The sequence below is a fragment of the Amia ocellicauda genome, chromosome 8 (genome assembly GCF_036373705.1).
Source record: "Amia ocellicauda isolate fAmiCal2 chromosome 8, fAmiCal2.hap1, whole genome shotgun sequence".
NCBI classification, from domain to species: domain Eukaryota; kingdom Metazoa; phylum Chordata; class Actinopteri; order Amiiformes; family Amiidae; genus Amia; species Amia ocellicauda.
In genome coordinates, this window is record NC_089857.1 from 29043287 (window position 1) to 29068459 (window position 25173).

The window sequence follows — 25173 nt, forward strand, 5'->3', positions numbered from 1 at the left end:
TATATACAGCTCTGGAAAAAATTAAGAGACCACTTAACATTGATTTCTGAACTTGGAGTGATCTCTTCATTTTTCCCAGAGCTGTATATACACACCACATTCAAATCAAAGACTATGGGTAGGTTTCACAGACCTAGAGCATTGGACTATCCAATGTTATTTCAGGCTGGGTATCACACTAATCCCAGACTGTAAAACCAGCTGTGTAGGTTATAAATCTGATCAGTGATGTGTACACTCACCTAAAGGATTATTAGGAACACCATACTAATACTGTGTTTGACCCCCTTTCACCTTCAGAACTGCCTTAATTCTACGTGGCATTGATTCAACAAGGTGCTGAAAGCATTCTTTAGAAATGTTGGCCCATATTGATAGGATAGCATCTTGCAGTTGATGGAGATTTGTGGGATGCACATCCAGGGCACGAAGCTCCCGTTCCACCACATCCCAAAGATGCTCTATTGGGTTGAGATCTGGTGACTGTGGGGGCCAGTTTAGTACAGTGAACTCATTGTCATGTTCAAGAAACCAATTTGAAATGATTCGACCTTTGTGACATGGTGCATTATCCTGCTGGAAGTAGCCATCAGAGGATGGGTACATGGTGGTCATAAAGGGATGGACATGGTCAGAAACAATGCTCAGGTAGGCTGTGGCATTTAAACGATGCCCAATTGGCACTAAGGGGCCTAAAGTGTGCAAAGAAAACATCCCCCACACCATTACACCACCACCACCAGCCTGCACAGTGGTAACAAGGCATGATGGATCCATGTTCTCATTCTGTTTACGCCAAATTCTGACTCTACCATCTGAATGTCTCAACAGAAATCGAGACTCATCAGACCAGGCAACATTTTTCCAGTCTTCAACTGTCCAATTTTGGTGAGCTTGTGCAAATTGTAGCCTCTTTTTCCTATTTGTAGTGGAGATGAGTGGTACCCGGTGGGGTCTTCTGCTGTTGTAGCCCATCCGCCTCAAGGTTGTACGTGTTGTGGCTTCACAAATGCTTTGCTGCATACCTCGGTTGTAACGAGTGGTTATTTCAGTCAAAGTTGCTCTTCTATCAGCTTGAATCAGTCGGCCCATTCTCCTCTGACCTCTAGCATCAACAAGGCATTTTCGCCCACAGGACTGCCGCATACTGGATGTTTTTCCCTTTTCACACCATTCTTTGTAAACCCTAGAAATGGTTGTGCGTGAAAATCCCAGTAACTGAGCAGATTGTGAAATACTCAGACCGGCCCGTCTGGCACCAACAACCATGCCACGCTCAAAATTGCTTAAATCACCTTTCTTTCCCATTCAGACATTCAGTTTGGAGTTCAGGAGATTGTCTTGACCAGGACCACACCCCTAAATGCATTGAAGCAACTGCCATGTGATTGGTTGGTTAGATAATTGCATTAATGAGAAATTGAACAGGTGTTCCTAATAATCCTTTAGGTGAGTGTATTTATGTACTTTAATTAGTTCCTTATTGGTGGAATAACATGTATTGCTCAACAAACTCCAAATATATACTGCAATTCAAAGTAACATGTCCTCTTTAGGTGTGGCAGATTATCAGACATCAAATAACCGGATACCAGATATTACAAAACATAAAACAAATCTATCCCTTGGTTCTCACGCCTTGGCGGTAACAAACTCCAAAGTAACCACATACATTACAGTAGTAAACAAAATCAAAGGAGCGTGTGCAACAAATTACATGCATTGCAACACAACAGTATGCAAGGAATGCAACTGACATTTAACTGTTCTCATTTTGCAAACTCCTTGTCCATCTATGGTGATGTGTTGACAGTTCACATGTTTACAGGCTAATCCGAATCCTATGCTTGTGAAGTCTCAGTGGCATCAAAGCAGTTCAGACTAATCTACTTGCATACCAAGTCATAGACCTCATTATGCTAAGCTGAACTAAAAAGAAAAAACATGACCAATAGCAACAATATGAACTTGTTCTTAAACTAAACATTGCACTTATAGTGGAATTATCCATGTTTTGCAAGTGTCCTACATTTAAATACTGAATAATCTGCTTTGAGAAGTCAAAAGCTTGGAAACAGGAATATTTCCCCTTGTCTCCACATTAGACTAGCTGAGCACCACACAAGTATAAGAACCATCATAACAGCATGATATGAAATCACAGATTACATTAACTAGTCCCTAAAGTCCCGATCTGCAGCAAAACATCAATATAGAAACACAAAACACCACTTAAGACTAAATTAATTCAGTGACAGGATCAATGGTATTAATGGAAGAGGGACAATGCATAAGTGATATCAAGTGGAGAACATGTCAGATAGTTCTCAATATGTGCCTACAATAAAGACAATTTGATCTGTGCTGTCTGATAGTGGTGTACAGAAAATAGTGTGATTAAGGCCTTGAGTGGAGCAAATGTACTTCTGCTGTCAAACAACTTGTTTCTTTTTGATGTTTCCCTCGGGCTTTGATTTTAGATTTGCTCTTTAGATACGTCTACTTTTATCTATTGCACCGAAGACAGTCACAAGGCCACAGCTTTGGAACTCTGGGAATCAAATACATTTCAAGATTTGCAGTGAAAAAACTTCAGGTATTCACAGCTGTGGCTCAAATTCAAGAATACATGTAGGCTATGTAAAAACATATTGTATAACAGTATCAACTGTAATCATTCTAACAAGGAAAAGAAAATAAGTTCTCAACCTAGGATTAGCTGTAGCTTAACAATGAATTTAGTCCTTATTGCAGCAAGAAAGATATAATTACATAACCAGTGCCTAGAAATGTTTTATAAAATATATGTATGGGCTTCTTAAGAATCCATTGTCACAAGGAAATACCATTATTCTCCTAATTCAAAATGGAGAAGAAAATACTCAGGAGTTGTTTTTGTTGACATTACATTACAGACATGGGTAGTTCTTGCCATGTAAATAGGGAGGGACACAAATGATGGGTGTGAATGTAACTGGACAGGTTTAACAGCAGGCAATTAAAGTTATAAATCCTATAGCCTACATGTTTTGTTTTAGATTGCAGTGATATACACTCACCTAAAGGATTATTAGGAACACCATACTAATACTGTGTTTGACCCCCTTTCGCCTTCAGAACTGCCTTAATTCTACGTGGCATTGATTCAACAAGGTGCTGAAAGCATTCTTTAGAAATGTTGGCCCATATTGATAGGATAGCATCTTGCAGTTGATGGAGATTTGTGGGATGCACATCCAGGGCACGAAGCTCCAGTTCCACCACATCCCAAAGATGCTCTATTGGGTTGAGATCTGGTGACTGTGGGGGCCAGTTTAGTACAGTGAACTCATTGTCATGTTCAAGAAACCAATTTGAAATGATTCCACCTTTGTGACATGGTGCATTATCCTGCTGGAAGTAGCCATCAGAGGATGGGTACATGGTGGTCATAAAGGGATGGACATGGTCAAAAACAATGCTCAGGTAGGCCGTGGCATTTAAACGATGCCCAATTGGCACTAAGGGGCCTAAAGTGTGCCAAGAAAACATCCCCCACACCATTACACCACCACCACCAGCCTGCACAGTGGTAACAAGGCATGATGGATCCATGTTCTCATTCTGTTTACACCAAATTCTGACTCTACCATCTGAATGTCTCAACAGAAATCGAGACTCATCAGACCAGGCAACATTTTTCCAGTCTTCAACTGTCCAATTTTGGTGAGCTTGTGCAAATTGTAGCCTCTTTTTCCTATTTGTAGTGGAGATGAGTGGTACCCGGTGGGGTCTTCTGCTGTTGTAGCCCATCCGCCTCAAGGTTGTACGTGTTGTGGCTTCACAAATGCTTTGCTGCATACCTCGGTTGTAACGAGTGGTTATTTCAGTCAAAGTTGCTCTTCTATCAGCTTGAATCAGTCGGCCCATTCTCCTCTGACCTCTAGCATCAACAAGGCATTTTCACCCACAGGACTGCCGCATACTGGATGTTTTTCCCCTTTTCACACCATTCTTTGTAAACCCTAGAAATGGTTGGCGTGAAAATCCCAGTAACTGAGCAGATTGTGAAATACTCAGAGCGGCCCGTCTGGCACCAACAACCATGCCACGCTCACAATTGCTTAAATCACCTTTCTTTCCCATTCAGACATTCAGTTTGGAGTTCAGGAGATTGTCTTGACCAGGACCACACCCCTAAATGCATTGAAGCAACTGCCATGTGATTGGTTGGTTAGATAACTGCATTAATGAGAAATTGAACAGGTGTACCTAATAATCCTTTAGGTGAGTGTAGAAGTGCAGTGTAACTAAACCGAATGTCTTCAAGTCCAACACAAACAGACATCTAATGAGAATTTGCAGCATTTGCTTTCTCTGGAGTTTATGATTTTGTTTTATATACGCATCCTTTCACTAACAAACACCAAAGACAATTTAAAGAGCTAAGAAAGCTTCTGATTGATTACTTTAACAACAGAGGAGTAGACTGGACATCCAAAACTCCATACAAATTAAATCATAAATAAAGAATGAACATTGTAAATGGGATTCCTGTTCTCAAATGTAATTTGCCGTTAAGTCTGTTTAGCATCGATCACTACAAATATTACATGTTCACTGAGTCACAGGTTTAAACATTTTTCAACACGTTTAAAAAAAAAAAAAAAGACGACACTAAAAAAAAAAGTTGTGTGAAGTGTAGGCTTATCCAAAATATTGCACATTTACTTCAAATGTCTAATTATTCCATCAATACCCATTTAAGCAAACAAATACAAATCATCAATAGCGTGTCAAGACACAACCAAGGTTTAATTTCCCCAGACAAAAACCCACATTCAAACATTGATCGATTTGTCCTAGTTTAGAAGAAAATTGTTTATTTTGTTTGTTGGTTTGTTTTTGTGTACATTTGAACAATAACTATTTTACTTATTTTTCCTAAGACACATTTTTAGTTTTAGAAGACTATGGTAGAGCTTTTAAATGTCTCTTTAAATACTAGCACCCTAAGAACTGGAAAAACGGCTCCCGTCTAGCCAATAATTAATTTAATTATGGTAAAATTATGTAGTTAAGAGATCACGCAGAAAACTTTTTTTTAACTTTTGTTACTTCATTACCAGGAACCATTATAATCACTGTCAAAATGGCCCAATATATGAAGTCTAGCTGGTTTGGAGTTTAATCCTAGTGCATTATTGCACTCTCTATGCAATATTCATATAGATTTATATTCCGTACATTAGCATCATCATTAGTTGTTTGGCTGATGCTTTAGTTTAAGATAGCTTAACATGTCTGTACTACATGAATGCTGTATGCACCGAGTAACTCAGGAAGCCGATTTATCTCCAGCTGGTATGACTCTCGGTAGAAAAGGTCATACCATGCTATATAAAACTGAAGGGTTATTAATTGGATTGGTTTGGAATGAACAAATGCAAAGACATAGCTATAAATATTTAAATATATTAATATAAAGGTTGGGTGCCCACAGTCATTTTTGTATTTGTTTCGATACCAACCAAGTTAATAGCAAATAATTCACACTACATACACATTTTGTTCCTTTTTTGCAACATTCACACTTTATAGAACAGCTGATTATTTCTTAAATGCTTTAACAACCCAGCCATCAGGTTGCTGAAACTGTCTGTCAGAGGATGCACCAGCAAAAGCTGTGCTAAACCCATTAAGACAATGGGAAAAGATGATCAAATACTAGCACAGAACAAGAGTGTGTATCCCTGGGAGACTCCAGACTTTACTGCAGCAAACCACTCCTCGCATTAGGACTTCATCTGATCATTTCAACATACAGTCTTTATCCTAAACTAGCCCTTTCAACGTTATCTGACAGCAACCTTTCAGAATGGATCTTTCCAAGATGAAGACATTAAGAGGTAAGTAAAAAAAGATTGCATTCCCTTTGTATATAAATAAACCAGTTTTTACATCAATTTAACCTGAGCTTCCTTAGAAAGTGTACCTGATAACCACAATTTGAGGTTAAGAAAAAACAACAATCTCAGAATGCCTGCCAGGCTTGTTTTTCAATAAATAAATTGCTAAAGAGAAATGTTTTGCACAAGAACGAACATTTGATATTGGACTCCGGTGTCTTTGTCACCCGATTCTCGCAATTCTACATGCATCGAAGTGCATCGAAGCTGCGAGATGTAAGGCTGAAGCAAGTGAATGCCAGCTTCTGGGGGGCCGGGAAAGTATAGGATAAAGCAGCGTTTTTATGCCACTAGCGGGGACCTGCGGTAGTTGTTCCATAGACTACAATGAGGGGCTATATCATGAAAGCTCAATGCACATGACTGTTTCTGGGAGCTACAGGGGCAGCCCCCACTCGCCTCTATTGCATAAAATTTCTTCTACTAGGCCTGGGCTTCCCAACCTTTTCCATTCCAAGGCCCACTTGATCATCATCATAAATCTTTGAGGCCACCCACAAAATGCCTGCTTTTTTCCCATGTTGCCCGCCAATCACACTGGGTTTGAATGCCGGAAAATTGCCGGCAAGGACCCATTCACACAGAAAACAGAGATTGCTGGCAAGAGCGCTGTGGCCACGGGGACGAGACGCTACAGAAGCCCGTGGATCCACAGAGCAGAGGCAGACCGGCACTCTGGACGTGTCTGTTACAGGTGCGATCATCTCCACGTTTAAAGATATGGCAGAAGCAGTCAAATACTCCAAGATGGATATTTAGGAGACTTCACACTACTGTGTTATTGTATATTTTTATATAGGCAAAACAATCACCATTCGGCAGCACAACGCTGATTATAATATTCACAAATATAGTAGCCTATTGTTGTGTTCTGTATAACTGCATACAGTGTTTAAATAGACAGCTGGATGCGTCACTATTCACACTGTTGTCATACATTATGAAAATGAATTGCTTTGCTGGTCAGATCTGCGCACATCTTGCACAGCGTGAACGCACCGTGTATTTGGTTGAACCAGAAGTAGTCAAGACTACATGTAGTATTGCCGTCTTTATTATCATGTATTTATTGGCAGACGGCGTTATCCAGGGCGACTTACAAAAAAGAGCAACACAAAGTGCAAAACTACAGTTCAAAGCATAATGCAATTTACACACGTGTATAGGAAATATAGTAAACAATACAATGTAGTCATATGTATTTGTTATTGCACGCGTTATGCTGCCATTTCTCATATGCACTAATCATGTAAAATGTAAATATGTTTTATTAATACAAAAGGAGCCGAGCTCACTTGATTATTGCAATATGATCGGAGTCCTGAGAAAACACAGAAGTGAATCACTAAAACGACCCGGAGGGACAAGCTGACAGATTGTACACAAGACAGTGAACAGCAGCTCCGACTGATACATTGTGTCACAGCAAACGAACTGAACTAATTTAGTTTGAAATTAACCCAGTGTGAGGAGGTAACACGTTTGCCTGTATAGAGAGATTATATTTTGTATGATTTATTGGTACATAATGTGCAACAATAGTTAGCATAACATATGCCAACCTGTTGGTTCATCAATAACAGGCAGAATTGCTGCGACTATATTATTTTCAACCTCGTTCGTGGTCAAAGGTGGCTTAACCTTGTCTGGTTGTGGTCGCAAAAAGGCGCCCCTATTCTGATTGGTTATGTAGTTAGCTGACACACTGCTTCCACATGCAAGGACTTGACGCCGAATTTGCCGGCAATCATTTTCTGGCTACATTCACACAGACACGTTGCCAACAAATTGCGGCAATTTTACTAGGACCCTTGCAGGAAAATTGCCTTCAATGATTTGACGGCAATGACCCATTCAGACAGACCTTGCCGGCAACAATATGCCAGCAAATTGCAATTGTTTCAGTGTGAATGGGGTTTTACATATACCATATCATGTTACATATCAAAACAATTTATTTTAAAAGCTGTAATGTGTTCTTCTAATGGATTTTATAGGTTATCCCATGATGTACTTTTAACCCAATTATACATAACCCTTCATTTTATGCTTTACTAAATGTAAGCTACTTATTGAAAATATTAAATTACATACACAAAAGTCCTTTTTAGTAGCAAATAAAAGTTGTTTCAAACAAAATAAATAAGGATTGTTATAAACGTATTCACTTTAAAATATATGCAGTACTGTGCAAAAGTTTTAGGCAGGTGTGAAAAAATGCTGTAAAGTAAGAATGCTTTCAAAAATAGACATGTTAATAGATTATATTTATCAATTAACTAAATGCAAACAGTGAACAGAAAAACCTAAATCAAATCAATATTTGGGGTGACCACCCTTTGCCTTCAAAACACCATCAATTCTTCTAGATTTTTCTTGTAGTTTTCTTCTGTTCACTCACTTTGCATTTAGTTTATAAATATAATGTATAATATTAACATGTTTATTTTTGAAAGCATTCTTACTTTCAGCATTTTTTCACACCTGCCTAAAACGTTTGCACAGTACTGTACATTAGCCAAGTGTAATGTAAGGGAACACATTTAATAGGCTACAGTTGAGAAAACAGAGGTTGGAGGATTTTTCATAACATGAAAGCAGAGATTGTTTAAAGGGAACATGTGTTCCGTTTCCTGTTAATGCAGTTAAAAACATTGTCTGCAGTATTTTGTCAAGAACTAATCTGTCTAGCCAACACTAGACCTACTGATATTTACAATGGTATAGTATTTCCACTGAGTAACTAAGGTTGCACAAGTTAAACCTGGGTTTTGACAAATTCAGTAATTTTAAAAAATGTAAAACAAAAAAATGTGTTCTTTAGCCATAATTGTTGTAACTCATGACTCATGGGAATTTTTTAATGGGCACATTTCACTTTCTGCACCATTACCTTAAAGGGGAATTTCTAGGATGTTTTGCATCCATTATATGAAGCTTATGAGCTAAATATTAATAAATACTTTGCTAAGGTATCGTTGTGCTAATTAAAGAACACTGGACATGCCAAGAACCTTTCAGACAGTGGGAACTATTTTTTCGCTTTATGATTATTCATTGAACCATCTTAACATCACTATTTCTAGCTAGAAAATGACCGATTCGTGAATTGTCCAGCTGCTGTGTTCAAATCATTAGCTGCCATCAGCAATATATAATAGGAAGGACAAACTGAGCATATTGAGTTGATTTGGTTTTATATTCCTTCCTCTCAGAACTGCTTACAACAACCTACTCTTGCACAGCACAATCCTATCCACAGTTTAATATCCCCTCGGTGACAGACAGCAGAAAAGTTATGAAAATGTTTAGGAAGTGTATTAGTATCACAGATTAACCGGACCTCAGTGAAAAACAATGCCTCATGTCAGTTGTCACAGGTGCTTCAAAGGTACTGTAAAAGTCATTTATTTGTTTTTGAGGTTTAGCCATAAGTTATGAGAAACCCGCCTGAATTTAGAGTAACACCATAAAAGCTTGCTGAGCCAGAACTTTTGGATATCATAATGTTAATTATTCTTCATAAAACTTTCTGCAATGTTATTCTAAAGAAAATGGTTACTTTGAAGAGTGTTTGTGTGCATTTCTTTGCATGCTAATCATGTTGTAACAATGGGGAGAACTTTCATTTGGTGCTCAAGGAAAGGGAGAGATGGGCAGATACAGTCATGCAGTGTTTCAGGAGTCATTCACAACTCTTTCATTGGATAAGCGGTCAATTTTTACCCACGTTCAGCTTGGACAAATCACTCATTAAGAAGAGATTAGAAATTTAAATCCTGCAGAAAGAATCAGGTTCAAGGAAAACTAGAAACATTTCCAATGGATGTAACTTCTATCATGCTTTCAACTACTTAAACAAGTGGGGCTATATAATTCCAGTCCGAGACATTCCCATTCCACCGAGCTCTTAACATTACAAATGTATTATTTCGGTTTAATTGTCCAAATTGAATAACCTTTCACAGTTCTAAATGCCTTAAGGTATATACAGTTGTACTAATGTGATATTATTGATATTAAGTTTAAATAGAGCAGTCAGAGGAAATCTGCATTCAAAGACTGCTTCCTTCTTAATGTTATCTTCAGATTCCTTGTTTCAGAAAACCAATGTTTACATTTTGTTTGGCCATCAACATTAAAAGATGTTGAAATAATCGTATGAACCACTGAGTCACTGTCAGTTGTCACATATGCAAGCAATGACACCAAGCTCTTACAGAAAGATTTTTGCTTGAAAATCAAGAATGGTGAAGTGTTGCTGTTTTAATATCCAATGCCTCTATATTAAGACAAACCTGCCATTTAATATATGTTATTATAACAGTATAAACTGCACATCAATATAGGAACACTCTACTCTTGCTGTTAAACCTAAACCTTCCTAAGGGGAAGCTGAACATCCTAGGGTTAAACAGGTTTGGCTATTGTATACGCTGTGAATCGAAATTAGTTCCCCAAATATGTAGACATCTGGAAACCATAGGGAAGCAAACCTTCCCCTGTATGTGTTCTCCTCTGGCTCATCCACCTGACGAACACAAATTAATATAACATTATGAGATAAACAGAAGTGCTGGCAGTCTTCACATTGAAGAACATTCAATCAACATGAAAACAAAATTCATGAGTATGAGAGAGGTATTCATCGAAGTTGCGGTAGTAGTATTAAGTTATTTAGCTCCTTTATCAAAAATGACTAAAATGGTTTAACAATAATTTGCATAGGATGTAATACACAATATTACAAAGGTAACCGCATAACTGGAAAAACTGCACATGGCAGTAAATATAATTAAGGCATAAAGCATATATTATTGCAGTAATAATAAAAACAATATTACAAAAGTTGCAGAATATTAACCCCAAAATCTTCTAAAAATAATTAATCATCACAAAAAATTAATAACACACACACTATATGTAGGATTATTTTTGCCCAACTTTTATTTTTCATATTTCTTTCTATTCATATCATGTAACTTCTTAGCTTGCTATTGACGGTTCAATTATACATAGACCTATTAAATTGCCTTAGAATTATGTCTCCTTGTATATTCACAAAATAAGGGCAAGAACAAGATTATCTTGTATTTCCATTGTGTATATTACAATTATATTGCCTATTAGACCATCCAACACTATTCAAGTTGCACCACTCCAGGAATGTACACAATAGCTTTCAGAGTTGTTAACTGATGAATAAATAAAAGATGAGACTGAAATTAAAATGTAAGTTTAATATAAATGGCAGTAAATTAGTAAATGAAAACACAAAAAGAAATCTACAGCCATCAGACACACACGGGTTAGCACACGCATAATGTATGTGGATATTGATGTCCTTCCAGGGCCACAAATTAACCCAAGAACAATTTTATGATTGAAACGTACAAATCGCCTCCTGCCTTGTAATCTCTTATGTACTCCTGTTATAATAAAGCAAGTAAGTGGGAAGAATGGGCACAAAAGCACCGTTCTGTTCACAGTTCTTCCCTCGGACCGAAATCATGTCAATCTCTTAGGATTCCAGATAGCGGGAGTCATCACACACTGACAAATTATATTTCTGCACCCTCTCACCACATCATTGCACTTGCAATATCATGGAGGACAAGTTTATACCTGCCATTATAACTAGGATTCTGGATTAAAACTGTAGTTCCTAACATTTCAGAAGATTGCAAATGCATAACCGTATTTGTGTTGATAAAAATACATACAGTAACCACCATATTATGATTATGGCTACTAATTACAATGGAAAAACTATTTATTGACATATTGTACCATTATTAAAAAGCAAGAATCATGGCAAGCTCACATATTGAAAGCAAGCACACTTTATACCAGATACGTTTAAAACTCATCATGATGTGAACAAGGAATACACACTGTACCTAAGCAGGTCCAACAATATACCAGGATGCACAATGCTATTTTTTTAAAATGTGCACCATATGGACTCAGATTTGGTAATAGTAATCTAAAGTACGTCCATTTATGAAATCTGTAATTTTGCAGTCATGGTTAGGCTTGTGCCGGTGTGTACGGTTTAACCTAACTTTGCAGTGTGTAAACAGACCCAGGCACGTTTCATAATTTGTTGTCATTTATATTTAGTACTTAAATCTTAACGAAGGTTATGTTTTGTGTATCCTTAAATTATGATGGTTTTATTGGAAAATATGACTTAAAGTGTGATTTCTTAGCAATCCACATTTATTGTGATATAATTATGTTGTTATCCTGTTAACCAAAAGTATTGTGAATGTGTATTTCTCTGCTACACAATTCCATCTGGCTCTGTTTAGGCAGACCATTCTCAAGCATAATTAGTAAAAAAATGCCATTTGCCATAAACAGACTATTTCAAATGCAGGGAGAAGTAAAACAAATGTATCAAATACAAGGAAGAACACTGTAAAAGAGAACTAAATAGTGGCACAAACACACTATATCAATGAAGCATGTGTAATTATACAGTCGGTTTGAAATGCTCAACATCCACCCAAGTCTAGTCATAAGACCAATATAGGGAACTTTATTCAATAGGGAGTGGTTCATGTTGTGAAAGGTGAGAAATGTCATGAACTTGCCATTTATTGTAATGTAAATGTGAAAAGTCTCATGTGGTGACTCAGGAACGTGGGGTGGATGCATCCAAAAGGTAAGATCTGGAAATGCTACTTTTCTCTGCCAACTCTCTCTCTCTCTCTCTCTCTCTACTGCTATTCAGAGTCATGTGGCCCTCATATTTGTGTACAAGCCTGATGATCCATGAAGGCCCTCTGTTGTGAAGATTTACGTGGCAGCTGGTGGTTAAGGTGACATTTAAGAACCATGCATGCCACAGCAGGGCCACTAGTGCTAATTAGCAACACTTTACTAAACGGTTGCAGCATTTCATGGTTGGCCTGCAGAGCTGGCCTGTCAGTATTGTTACTGCATCGGCAATAGCAGCAGTGAGAGTTTATTAGTCACAACTTCAGACCCTAGGCAGCAACAAATAACACAGGGAGCTTAAAAACACACCTACGGGGGAAAAACTAAGTCAGCTGTGGCATAACACAATAGCCATCTATAGAGAAGATCAGAAAATGGAAAGGAATAATATGAAGACTTTGGTTCACTAATCTGATGGTGAACTAAGTTGCTTGAAAATGATGAAGCCAAAATGAAATGACCAACAGGATATGATGGCTAGTGGAGGTCTGATGAAGCAGTCAATAAAAAGGTCACCTTCAATTTTGACTGACAGTACTGTGCAGGGTAGGGAAGAAAAATGATGCACAAGATATTTAATTGCTCAATTGCTGAATATATTTTAAAGGATTCTAAGTAGCCTTACAGTAATTACAGGTAACAGTTTAAATACCATATGAACGTTAAATAGTTTGCTATAACAAGAGAGATTCCAACAGAATGGAATAGTGGCTGTCTGTTTATGAACTTTTTTGGTTCTAACTCACTTCATCACTTCATTCAGAAACTTCACAGAGTTTCAACAGACTACTGTTCATAGAGAGAGCAGTACAAGTACAAAACGTTTTATATTCAACTAAATATTTAATGCATTTCAGTCCCTGCCAAAGAAAGTAAAAAAAATATGTATGCAATGATGGATGTGTTTCCAAGCTTGTTATTTTTTATTTAAAAAATCTTGGATTCATTTACAGAGATTGTACTTGTGATCTTTAACCTGCATTCTAAAATTGCAGGCTGTTAAAGTTGTCACAGGTACATTTTAACGACAAATGAAAAGTGGCTTACAAGTGCAATTTGTATTGAAGCAGCAATGGTAAACCTAATGAATAAATGAATGTATAACTACTCTTATTTTGCTGAAGGAAAGACCACCTAGATTTCTATAGATAAAGTGTGGATGAAAACCAATGCTTCTTGCAACACAACAGTTGGGAAGATGGCTGTACTTCTGTCAATTTAGAAGCTATATAAGTATGTTGCAAGAAGCATCGATTTTCATCCACAACATAAAACATGTGGGCCTTGTATTGAAAAGAATGTTCTATGCACTGGAGAGAGAGACTGAACTGGTAAAAGGTTTGTCAAGGCTAGGGCAGAGTCACATTAATTCCAATCTCAAAAATGAATGAAACTTGTACAATCTTGTCTGCCACTCAGAACAGACCCACCCTTTTGTAAGTGTTAAAGGAGTATTTTCAGAGATGAAATAGATCAAACAGAACTGTAATACTGGACTACAACTACGAAACTATGCATTATGAAAGCCAAGTAGGCCTATACAGGAAGTGGATTTTGAAAGACTTGCAAAGAATGAGCCATTTTAAAGGAATTTCAAACTGCCTTTTGGAGAGACAGTCATGATACTGTTGTTCACAAGCATTTGTTTTTAAATTTTATCATGAAACAATGGCTTTAAATCTACACAATGAAAAGGTCAACAAGGCAACTCCTGGATGGATCTAATTATGGTGATAATAGGTAACTAGGGACTTTGAATAAAATCATCCACTTGAAATCCTCTTCCCTTGACAATAGCTGCGTTTCATTGTTAATATATATATGTTTCTATTATTAATAATAATAATTTAAAGACTCATTATAAATTATTAGAGGGTTTCTGCATTAAAGAGGGTAACTAGTCTGATGAATGCATTAAGTGTTGCATTAGAAATCCAGTAAGGGTACATTCAGTTTTGAAAACCAAAGAAATTGATGACTGATATATGGTTGGCAATACAACACCATTAGGTGACTACCGCAAACCTGCAAAGACACCCACTAACACCTGATGTAAATACAGTTCTGACTCAAACAATCAGGAATCCACTGCTGAATCGGAACTTATGAATTTATGGTATACCTTTAAAGTCCGAGCATCAATGTAGTCGAAATGTTAGTGTTTGTCATGCAACTTGGATGGTAGGTCAACACTGCTTTGTTCTCCTGTCCAAGCTAGATTTCTAATGGATTTGCAAAATGTCTATGTGGAAAAGGCAGGTGGCCAGATGCATTCATTTTAAATCTTTCGGATAAGCCAATAACTAGTTAAAGTTGCTATATTTAACCTAATATTTTAAGGGTTGGTTTCAGAAACCCACATTAGCACTAGTCTTGGACTACCCAATGTTTCAGTAGTGAAAGACTAGTTCTATTTAAGGCCTGTGAAACCAGCTGCAAAACATTTTCACTATTTTGTACTTCATCCTAAGTCATTTAACTCAATCACAACTCTGCTGCAGCTGTAAATGAACACCACTACCAACATATCCCAGTAACACAGTTTCCCAGGGCTCTCTATTACATATTCTGCACTACAAATTGCTTGTGATGCTATAGACCACGCTCCTGCTTCTCAGTGCACAGAGTATAATATTTTTCCAGTGCTATATGTGATTTGATAAAGTGTACTGTAAATTGTTCTGACAAAACATGGGCATTAATTGACTTTTGACATTTTTTTTCTTTCTTGGCAAAATTCATAAAACCAGAGTGTTATGTTCTGCAGTTCCTGGAGTATTACAGTAATTGTTTGTTTGTTTTTTATCCCCAACTGCAGTATTCAAGCCAATAATAATAAAAAAATAATAAAAAGTAAATCATGGTTAAGAATTTCCAATTTTATTGACTTCATATACAGTACCAAGATAACTTTCTGGAGCTTGGTGAGAAGTATTAAATTCACCCAGGTAATCATGCTATACCAATTAACTAGCGGAGAGTCGGGTTGGTACAAAATCCATTGCATTTTGAATGAACTCCTGTTCAGAAAGCATTTTTTTTTCCTTCTTCTTTCTACCAACATGGACAAAAGGAAAATAAAAAAAATGCCATTAGGTGGTCCTAAAATACTCCCCTGAAAGACAAAATGATGACATATTTGAAGGGTTATCCTATTACAAATAAACAGGTGTAAAGAGCTTAGTGGCAAATCTTTTATAAATATAGTCCACCCACAAAAAAACACATTTCAGTCACAAAAGCAGTGATTTAACACAATAAGATGTGAAATTTGATCATACTCTAAATGTCAAAGGAGGATGATTCATAACTGCCACAAGTTCAGGCACCAAATGAGTTGGAAATGGATCCATAAAAATAAATAAACATAGGCCTAATCTATTTTTGATACCATTTCATCTTAAGAATTCCTACAAATTATATTAGCAATGTAATGAAGAATTACATTTGTGATAATACAGACATTATATATATATATATATATATATATATATATATATATATATATATATATATATAAGCATAAGTTAATAACTAAGCTTCCAGCATGTTGCTGTATTTGCAGGAAAGTGATTTATCAATTCAGGGCAGGCTGTGCACTGAAGATTTGCATCTTACTAAACAGAAGGATCTGGATTACATGAGCATTATTCAGTTTGTAAGTAGTTAAATGACTTTGGATAAATCCTCAGAAAATTGCTGAAGCCTCTATGTTGGCGTTGATGTTCATATAAATGCTATTATGGAGCCAAATCAAAAACAACTGCCAAATGGCCAACAAATTGCATTTCCTCATAACTGACGTGTTTACATTGAAATGTTGCAGGTGTACTTAATTTAGACTCTTTATAATCAGTCTGTATTTAATCCACCATGCATTCATTCACAAAATGTTACGATTTTGTCCAGAGCAGATAAAGCATGATGCACACCGCTTAAACCACAGCTTTGACCACACCCACCATGTCATCTCAACCTTTTATTAGCATGACAGACCACAGCTGACCATATTGTGACCAGAGCAGAGTCAGTGAACCATGAAACTCAGTCAGAAGATTATGTTGCAGTGAACACTAAGGTTTATGGAGAGTCGAAACCTGTGGACATGGCCTAGCCCCCCTTAAGCACACAAGTTAATCAAGTCCCATGTAGATTTGAAACAAGTGAAAGTGCTTGAGCTGTCACAAAATGTCAACATGTAAGGCTTGTAGTTGACCTACTTCAATGGCTTCAAAAAGACCACAGTTCTTTTAATTGAATACAGCCATATAAACTCCCCATGACTTCTATTTCTAAAATGGGTTGCAAATGAACAATGCATTTTCAATGTATCCTTTAAAAGAAATACAATAATGAAAATACAATTAATTATTTTGGACATAACCCAACTGGAGGTTATTCATAATGGTAATCCATACTGTAGGCCTATGTTTTAGTATTACCAAGTTATTTAGTAGACATCTTTATCCAAGGAGACTTGCATGGTTTAGAAAATCACGAATAAATAACATTTTACATATGAGCAATATTACAAGCGTAACTTCATCACTACTAAAGTGTACACACACAAACTTCACAAATACCACTTGCCATATACTGCACCTTTAAAACAACAATTCACAATAGTATTTCCACAGCAGTGTATGTTGTGATACTAATGTTATATTGTTCAGTGTCAGGACACACCCATCCCTCAGTTTTGTGTCACAGAGGTCAGACTTCCATAAATAATAATGTCACAGGAGAGTGATTTACTTGTGTGATCATGGCCAGGTAAAAATATATATTTCTATCCCTCACCTTACCCAATTTGAATATGCTTCCATAATGAGATCCCTACGGCTTCCATTATATCTCAATTAGAGCACACATTTGCTGCATTTCAATATACAGACAGATATAATATATGTAGCTTATGGGAGACGAACATAGTTTTAAAAACAGAAGGGTTTCAACAGCTCAAACAAAAATTCAACAGTTAGGTTCAGTGAGAGTTACACAAAGCATGAGTTTGATGATATCACATTTTCCAATTGGAAGAGGAAAAAAAAACTAAAGAATTGAAGAAAAAACAAAACAACAATGCATGCATGTTTATGAATTTGCTAGCCAGCCCTGGGTGAGTATCAAATGTTGATGGTAAGCATTTAAGACTCCCCAAAGTGTGGAGCAGTTAAAACCAATGCTCAACCTCAACAGCTTCTCTAGGACCTGGCGAGTGAGGGGTTTATGATTTATAGACATTCAGGGGAGGTTTCATTACAACAATGTCGTGCTCTTGTGTCCACTTTCAACTAGAGAAGCAAAGCTGTGTCCTTATCTTGGATGTCCAAAGCCAACACAACACACACCCTCCACTGGTATTATGACATACAGTGGTGTAAATGTATCCCATACATAGTGGCATTTTACACAACAAAAACAAACACGTATTCCTTTGTATACCAAATTGCAGTATAACCCTTGAATTTCATCCAAGTTGTTCTGATTTGTTTTTTGGTTTCCAGTTCAGCGCCTACCTAATTTCCCCACAAATAAAGATTGCAACTATAAGCTATAGAGGAGAAAATAAATCATACGCTCTATTAGTTAAACTGCTAATAATTCATAAACTGGAGCGCCAATAATGCGTTTTTAAATTGCACCCCAAATGCATTAGACAACTCAATACAACATAATTAGTGCTTAAAATTAGGCTTTCCCCCAAACCAATGAAACCTTTTCAATCTGACTACATACAATTACAGCACAATTGCCCATCTGCCATACGGTGGAGGGCTTGGTAAATCTAAAAACTTATGAAAATGAGTAGCTTATAAAAGCAAAGACGAGTGTTTAGACCAGTAATGAGGTTTACAATGTGAACAGATATGCCACTGCAATATACGAGATTGAGCCAATAATATGTGGCCAGAAGAAGCGTATATGCCTGTCCACGGTTCATGGCAGTATGAGAGCCAGATAATGAGGCAAACTAACGTTGTTGGCAACCTGAAGGAAATACAAACGTTCAATAATAACCTCTGTTTGTACAAAAATACTGCGGTACCTGGAAGATAAACACCATACATAATAAAAGCACTGCTGTACTTACACAACAATAAAGCAGGCTCAGAAATGTTGCTTGCAGGTGTCTGCCTAGCCCATGTCTCCTAGTGCTGAAGCATCGTCGTCTCCAGAGCCTGGGAGTCAAACGCAGGATCCGGCGCGACAAGAGACGCTCTCCTCTGCAGCAGCCCTGCCTGCTGGACTGTTTCTCGGCCGGGCAGCCCTGTGACACCCTGTGCTACTTCGGATTTACACAGATGTGAACTAGAGCAGCCTTACCTCACCAAATCCGCTTCCTCTGCATGCTGCTTCCTTCCTTGTATAACACTTCAACGTCTGTAGCGTTTGCACGCAGCTTCGTAGCTGCGGAGGACACCATTATTATTCAGGGTCCTAACGCCCTTTTTTAGTATTTCAAATCCTGCAGTTTGCTGATATTGCAACAGGTGTCACGCAACCCGAAATCTCTGCATTTATGAATATAATCACAGGGATACATCAAAGTCTGTATATTTCAATGTATTTTCACTGAGCTCTATGCTTCAGATGGTTCTGCACCTCACTTAAATCTGATCCATGTTTGTATTTCATACTGTGTAGTCTACATTTTTCTATACTTATGTATTTTTTTGGTTTGTTTTTACAATATTAAATGGAAAACATGTTCAGCAATGAGCATTATCATCATCATCTAATTCTGGTGTTACTATGGTGACTCAATGCAATTTATAGAAGTTGCTGAGAACTTAGCTGAGCTATAAGAATAGCTACATAGAACCAGTCTGGGGAATTGCAACATTTGTCAAAGCTGTATTGGCAGTATTATATTTCCTCACAGATGTTGAGAATACATCTAATGTGTAACACAAAAGAGTAAGTTAAAGATTAAGCAAATGTTTATGGTAAAATGTTTTCTTTTTTTTTGCTTCATCTTCTTAAATATGAACAAAGGAACAGAGGTTTCACAAAGTATACATTGATACATTGTTATATTTTTATGCAATAAGAACTATAATGCTAAGGCCCTATATACGTCCACTATTGTTTGTTTTGGGTTTCACTGGCACACCTATAAAATTGTGTGAAACAAGATATGTGATTGTCTGAGAATGGTTTCTGATATAAATTGGGCATACACCTGGGAGCACAGAAATCCCACTACTGTCTTGGAGACCTTATATTTTTAGTTGTTAAAACATTAGCTATTTGGATATTAGAGAATTTGTATGAGTTTCCAGGCAGTTAACATAAAGCAGACAACTAAATAACTCCAGTTTTTTCTCCATTCTGGATCATAGTGCAAGATAAAGGGCTGTCTCTAGTGTGATGCCAGTCTACCTTTCCGTCAGTTTGACTCCCATAATGTAAAGCCCAGTCTGTTGCCCCCACATGGGATTGAGATGGCTAGTCACTAATCTCCTCCACACTCCTTTTAGTTGCCATGCCAATAGATTGCCATCCCCAGCTGTCTGGGGCAATGCAGGACCAAGTGAGGCTGAAGAAGGAGCCAATATTAATCACAGGTTTCCACTGTGTTTACAGACCGCCTGCAGGCTTCTGCTCTGGTTGATATAGTCAGCACCTGCCTTTCTGGGAAGGATGTGGTTTTCTGCTGTTTAAGTTTCCTTTCCTTTTTGCTGATTAGGTTCTAAGGATTTGGTGGTTGCTTTCTGATGATTGACTAAACCACTGGCCCAAGTCTTAAGGTGAAAGATGGAATTGCATAACCACATCCTCCATTACTCCAACCATCTTCTGAGGTGAGTTAGTATAAGGCAATATGGCTAAACAGAGAGAGGCATACAGAGAGCCTATGGAATATATAGGCATATACCTATATAGATAGCTAAATAATTCTCTACCATCTGCTTGTTTTTTTACTGGACTTTATTTAATGGGGTAGTGCTGTGATGTGCTCTGCTTCTGCTCGTAACTGCATTTACCTCCCAGGTCAAAGGTCATGCTGTATTTTCTCTTCACAGACAGATTAACTGGTTGCCATGGAGATATCCTAACCGCTGGGTAACAGGGTGGAGATGTACAGGTGTTTAGTGAACAGTGCCCCTTGGGCTATGAGTTAGACAGGTGACACAGTAATTCTAAGACATCTATGGTGCTGGAACACATATATTTACAAGTTGTATGCATTGTAGGAGTAAAAGATTGCCCACACTACCCTACATATCATTCAAAATGACTCATAGCATGTATAATTACAGCATCCAATATCAATGTTTCCTGATTTTTAACGTGCGTTTCCATGGAAACTTTTCAAATGGAAACTTCTTGCCCCACGCCTGTTTATTAATGCCCAATTAGTTTCAGCATGACTGCGCTCAGTCTTTTAATTGAAAAACATTGTACATGGACCTGACTCTTGTAGACTGGAATCGGTGAGATGAGATCAGAATTGCATTGCTTCAGATTGCCAGCAGTTTTTTTTTAAGTAAATTGAGGAATATAGCTTTTATTGGTAACACACATTCCACTATTTTGTCATTTAACTTTGCGAAGGATTTAAGACATCAGTATATTACTCCTTGACCAAAGGCAAGTATTTGGGTTGTCATCATACTCCAGATATGTCCATGGATAGAATATTAATTGCAAATCATGCCCACTTTTTATTATATTATTATTTACCTTTAAATATGTTCTTGGTTTTGCAAAAAGGTGTGTTTATTAATGTACCAAAGCAGTAGTGGTGCATATATTCTATTTCCTGTTATATGTCTGGTTATATTCCTACATGTTGCACATTCTTAATGGGCAGAGTTGTTTGCAAGTCTTACTATTCATTCCAGAAGCAACAGCTTCTGCAAAGACCTTTCAAATACTGAGGGAGGGGAAATCAAGGTTACAATGATGAAAGGAGTTAAGTGGTGGGGTTCCCAAAAATGGCATAATCCCTTATACTGCTAGAGCTGTTTAAAGGTCTACTGAACAAGAAAACACAATATAGTATCACTAACCGTGCAGTTTTCATTTGAAATATTTTATTTCAAAATGCTGTTCAGTAGACTTTTAAGTAACATAAATATTTTGTCTGTATTTACCAAAGTTGTCTTCCGGAGACATTTTCTACACTAAAATGTCTATGTCGTATTTTTTAAGATGTATTGCTTTTTCAGTACAGTGAGAAATTCCCCTTTGACCACTTCCAAAAGAACAATTCATAAACTCCTAGTAATAAACTCCTTAATAGACTCCTCTTTCAATTTTTCTGATGGCTTTCACCACACCATCATTGACCTATCTGAGCCACATTGAAAACCGATTTGGACCCACACGAACAAACAACTCAACCTTGGATGAAAGCCAAAGGTTTCTAAATGTATTTTCTGATAAAAGCCTAATCTTTTCTTCTAGTAAGGTACTGATGAATATGTTTTTTCTACAAATCTCACCACTGAAACTTTTCCATGGTTAGACTGCTAGAAAAAAAAAAAATATCCTCCAGCTAGTTGTTCCTGAATGGAGAGATGTGTGATCATATCTGGCTTAAAATCTGAATATATGTGTGTGTATTCTCACAATTGCCTTGCGCCCTATGCCTGCCAGGATCAGCTCCGGCTTCCCCGTGACCCTCGCCAGGATAAGCGGTTTCGAAAATGGATGGATGGATGTTCTCACAATTGTTTGTTTTTAACTGCAGTTTCTTCTTTACAAATGAAACATTAAACAATAAATGTACCACTGCTTCAATATTTGCACACTATATTGATATACACTGATCAGCCATAACATTATGACCACTGACAGTGAAGTGAATAACACTGATAATCTCGTTATCATGGCACCTGTCAGTGGGTGGGATATATTAGGCAGCAAGTGAACATTTTGTCCTCAAAGTTGATGTGTTACAAGCAGGAAAAATGGGCAAGCGTAAGGATCTGAGTGACTTTGACAAGGTCCAAACTGTGATGGCTAGACGACTGGGTCAGAGCATCTCCAAAACTGCAGCTCTTGTGGGGTGTTCCCGGTCTGCAGTGGTCAGTACCTATCAAAAGTGGTCCAAGGAAGGAAAAGCGGTGAACCGGTGACAGGGTCATGGGCGGCCAAGGCTCATTGATGCACGTGGGGATCGAAGGCTGGCCCTTGTGGTCCGATCCAACAGACGAGCTACTGTAGCTCAAATTGCTGAAGAAGCTGGTTCTGATAGAAAGGTGTCAGAACACACAGTGCATCGCAGTTTGTTGCGTATGGGGCTGCGTAGTCACAGACCAGTCAGGATGCCCATGCTGACCCCTGTCCACTGCCGAAAGCGCCTACAATTGGGCATCAGAACTGGACCATGGAGCAATGGAAGAAGGTGGCCTGGTCTGATGAATCACGAGTTCAAGGTGTTGACTTGGCCTCCAAATTCCCCAGATCTCAATCCAATCGAGCATCGGTGGGATGTGCTGGACAAACAAGTCCGATCCATAGAGGCCCCACCTCGTAACTTACAGGACTTAAAGGATCTGCTGCTAAAGTCTTGGTTCCAGATACCACAGCACACCTTCAGAGGTCTAGTGGAGTCCATGCCACGACGGGTCAGGGCTGTTTTGGCGGCAAAATGGGGACCTACACAATATTAGGTAGGTGGTCATAATCTTATGGCTGATCAGTATATAGAGGGTCAGATTTAATGCTCACTATTTGTTGGATGTAATGCTGAAGCAGAATGCTTTTCAATTACAGAAAACTAATCCTATGGTTTTTGTCTAAAGGGAGTTTTTCTTGTGTCTTCATTCAATATTTCAGTTGTTTTAAAAGCTACACTGGCTATTTGGAGCCATTGTGTGTCTTTGAAGTTTTTAAAGGCTTACCAGAGAAAAAGATTTGGATTGAGAAACGGCTCAGGTTTCCATAACAACTGAAGAAGAAACTCGTAAAACAATTAGTGGTAACATTTCTTGACTGTAAAAAAATAATAAGGGATATATTGTTTTCTCTCTTTTTTGTATTTGTTATCAATATTTATTTATTTATTTATTTATTGCTTACTTTCCTGTCACTATTTTAGCAGATCCTCATTTAAAAACCTTTCAGCAGAATTATAAGTTATTATAGTCGAGACAGATTTGTTGTGGCCAATTAAAATCTTTTCACACAAAACCTTTACACTTTGCCTTTGTGTGGAATGCACTCATTAACTGGAAAGATAGTAATTACTGAGCATTCTAAACACCTTTCCTAAAATAAAAATGTAAGCCTTTTCTTTTTTTCCCTTCATGCTGTTTGCCTGTTACTTGAATTATTACATATTTGGGTACAGAAATAGCCAGTGATATCAGCTGCTGTACTGTGGGATATATGGATCCAATACTAAATAGCATCCATAATGCTATACTTTTTTAAACTAAAAAATCACGCTCATCTTATTTTTCAACTTTTAATTGACAGGTTTATATTAACTTTGGCCTTGGCAAGACTCCTGTTAATTGAATTCAAATATTATATTCCTCCCCAGCTGCTTCTGTGATTACAAATGGTTGGATATCAAAACCCTTTACACTACTTACAAGCTCAAGAGAAGGATGCCCATTACCCTCCTTACTGTTCTTCTTATTTTACTGAGCCTGTGGCAGCTGTTATTTGCCAGGACAATTATATTACAGAAATCTAAACTGGCTGTACAACTCATAAAATCAGTCTATACACATATGACACACTACTATGTCTTAAGCAACCAGAAGTATGACCACATAGTCCTTAAAGTCATAATCCATTTTGTCTCTTACAAGAGTACCTCTTTATATTGTGGATGTTCAACCTCAAAGGTTTCTAACAATCCAGATCTCCATAAACTGAAGAGAACTCTTTGAATTTAATTGTTCAGTTGTTATTATAGAATCAAATATGAAGAAGTTGCAAAATGGTATCCTCTTGTTTGAAAGAGCTTATTACCCAGGGCTATTTTTTCAATGACACCAGTTCTCACAAATTAGTTAGCATGTGTTACTGGAAAAGAATACATCATGGATTCAATTAAATAATCAAAATAAGTGAATTTAGTCTCCACTAGGTTTTGTGAACTCCTCTTTTACTGGTTAATCTATTTATCCAATGATCTACTGTAGATATAGACGCCAATATCAATTATTGAGGTGCCATTCACAAATTTATTTTTTTCTTTATTTGTTTTTTATAGTAAGTAAAGATATTCTGAGCTTTTTTGGTTTGTGAAATACTGAAATATACTGAACAGAATTGGGCATGAATGGTTTCATCTAAACTCAACGACTTTGAGGACTTCAGTATCAAGACAGAAAAAACCTATACATTTCAACCCTGCAAACTATGCAATAAATAGTAACTGGTACACTAGATCTGGAAATGTCAGCTCTATAACATTTATGATTCCATCAGACCCAACTCAAATCAAAAAGCAACTGAATCCAATATATCATGACTACAGGGAAATGGGTGTATTATGCAGCTATTAAACCTATATTTGTATTATAAT

The 25173-nt window shown here is 37.3% G+C and overlaps 1 protein-coding gene across 3 annotated transcripts in view; it reads right to left on the bottom strand.

Annotated features, from left to right (window-relative positions):
* The window catches only part of rab27b (RAB27B, member RAS oncogene family), an 80599-nt gene that overhangs the window by 40005 nt on the left and 15421 nt on the right, over nt 1-25173 (bottom strand). Inside the window, exon 1 of one of the 3 annotated variants that reach the window (XM_066710961.1) lies at nt 19002-19079. The exons of 1 other annotated variant lie outside the window; for it this stretch is intronic. The gene's annotated coding sequence lies outside the window, so the exon portion shown is untranslated. One more of the 3 variants, XM_066710959.1, reaches the window with a different exon arrangement.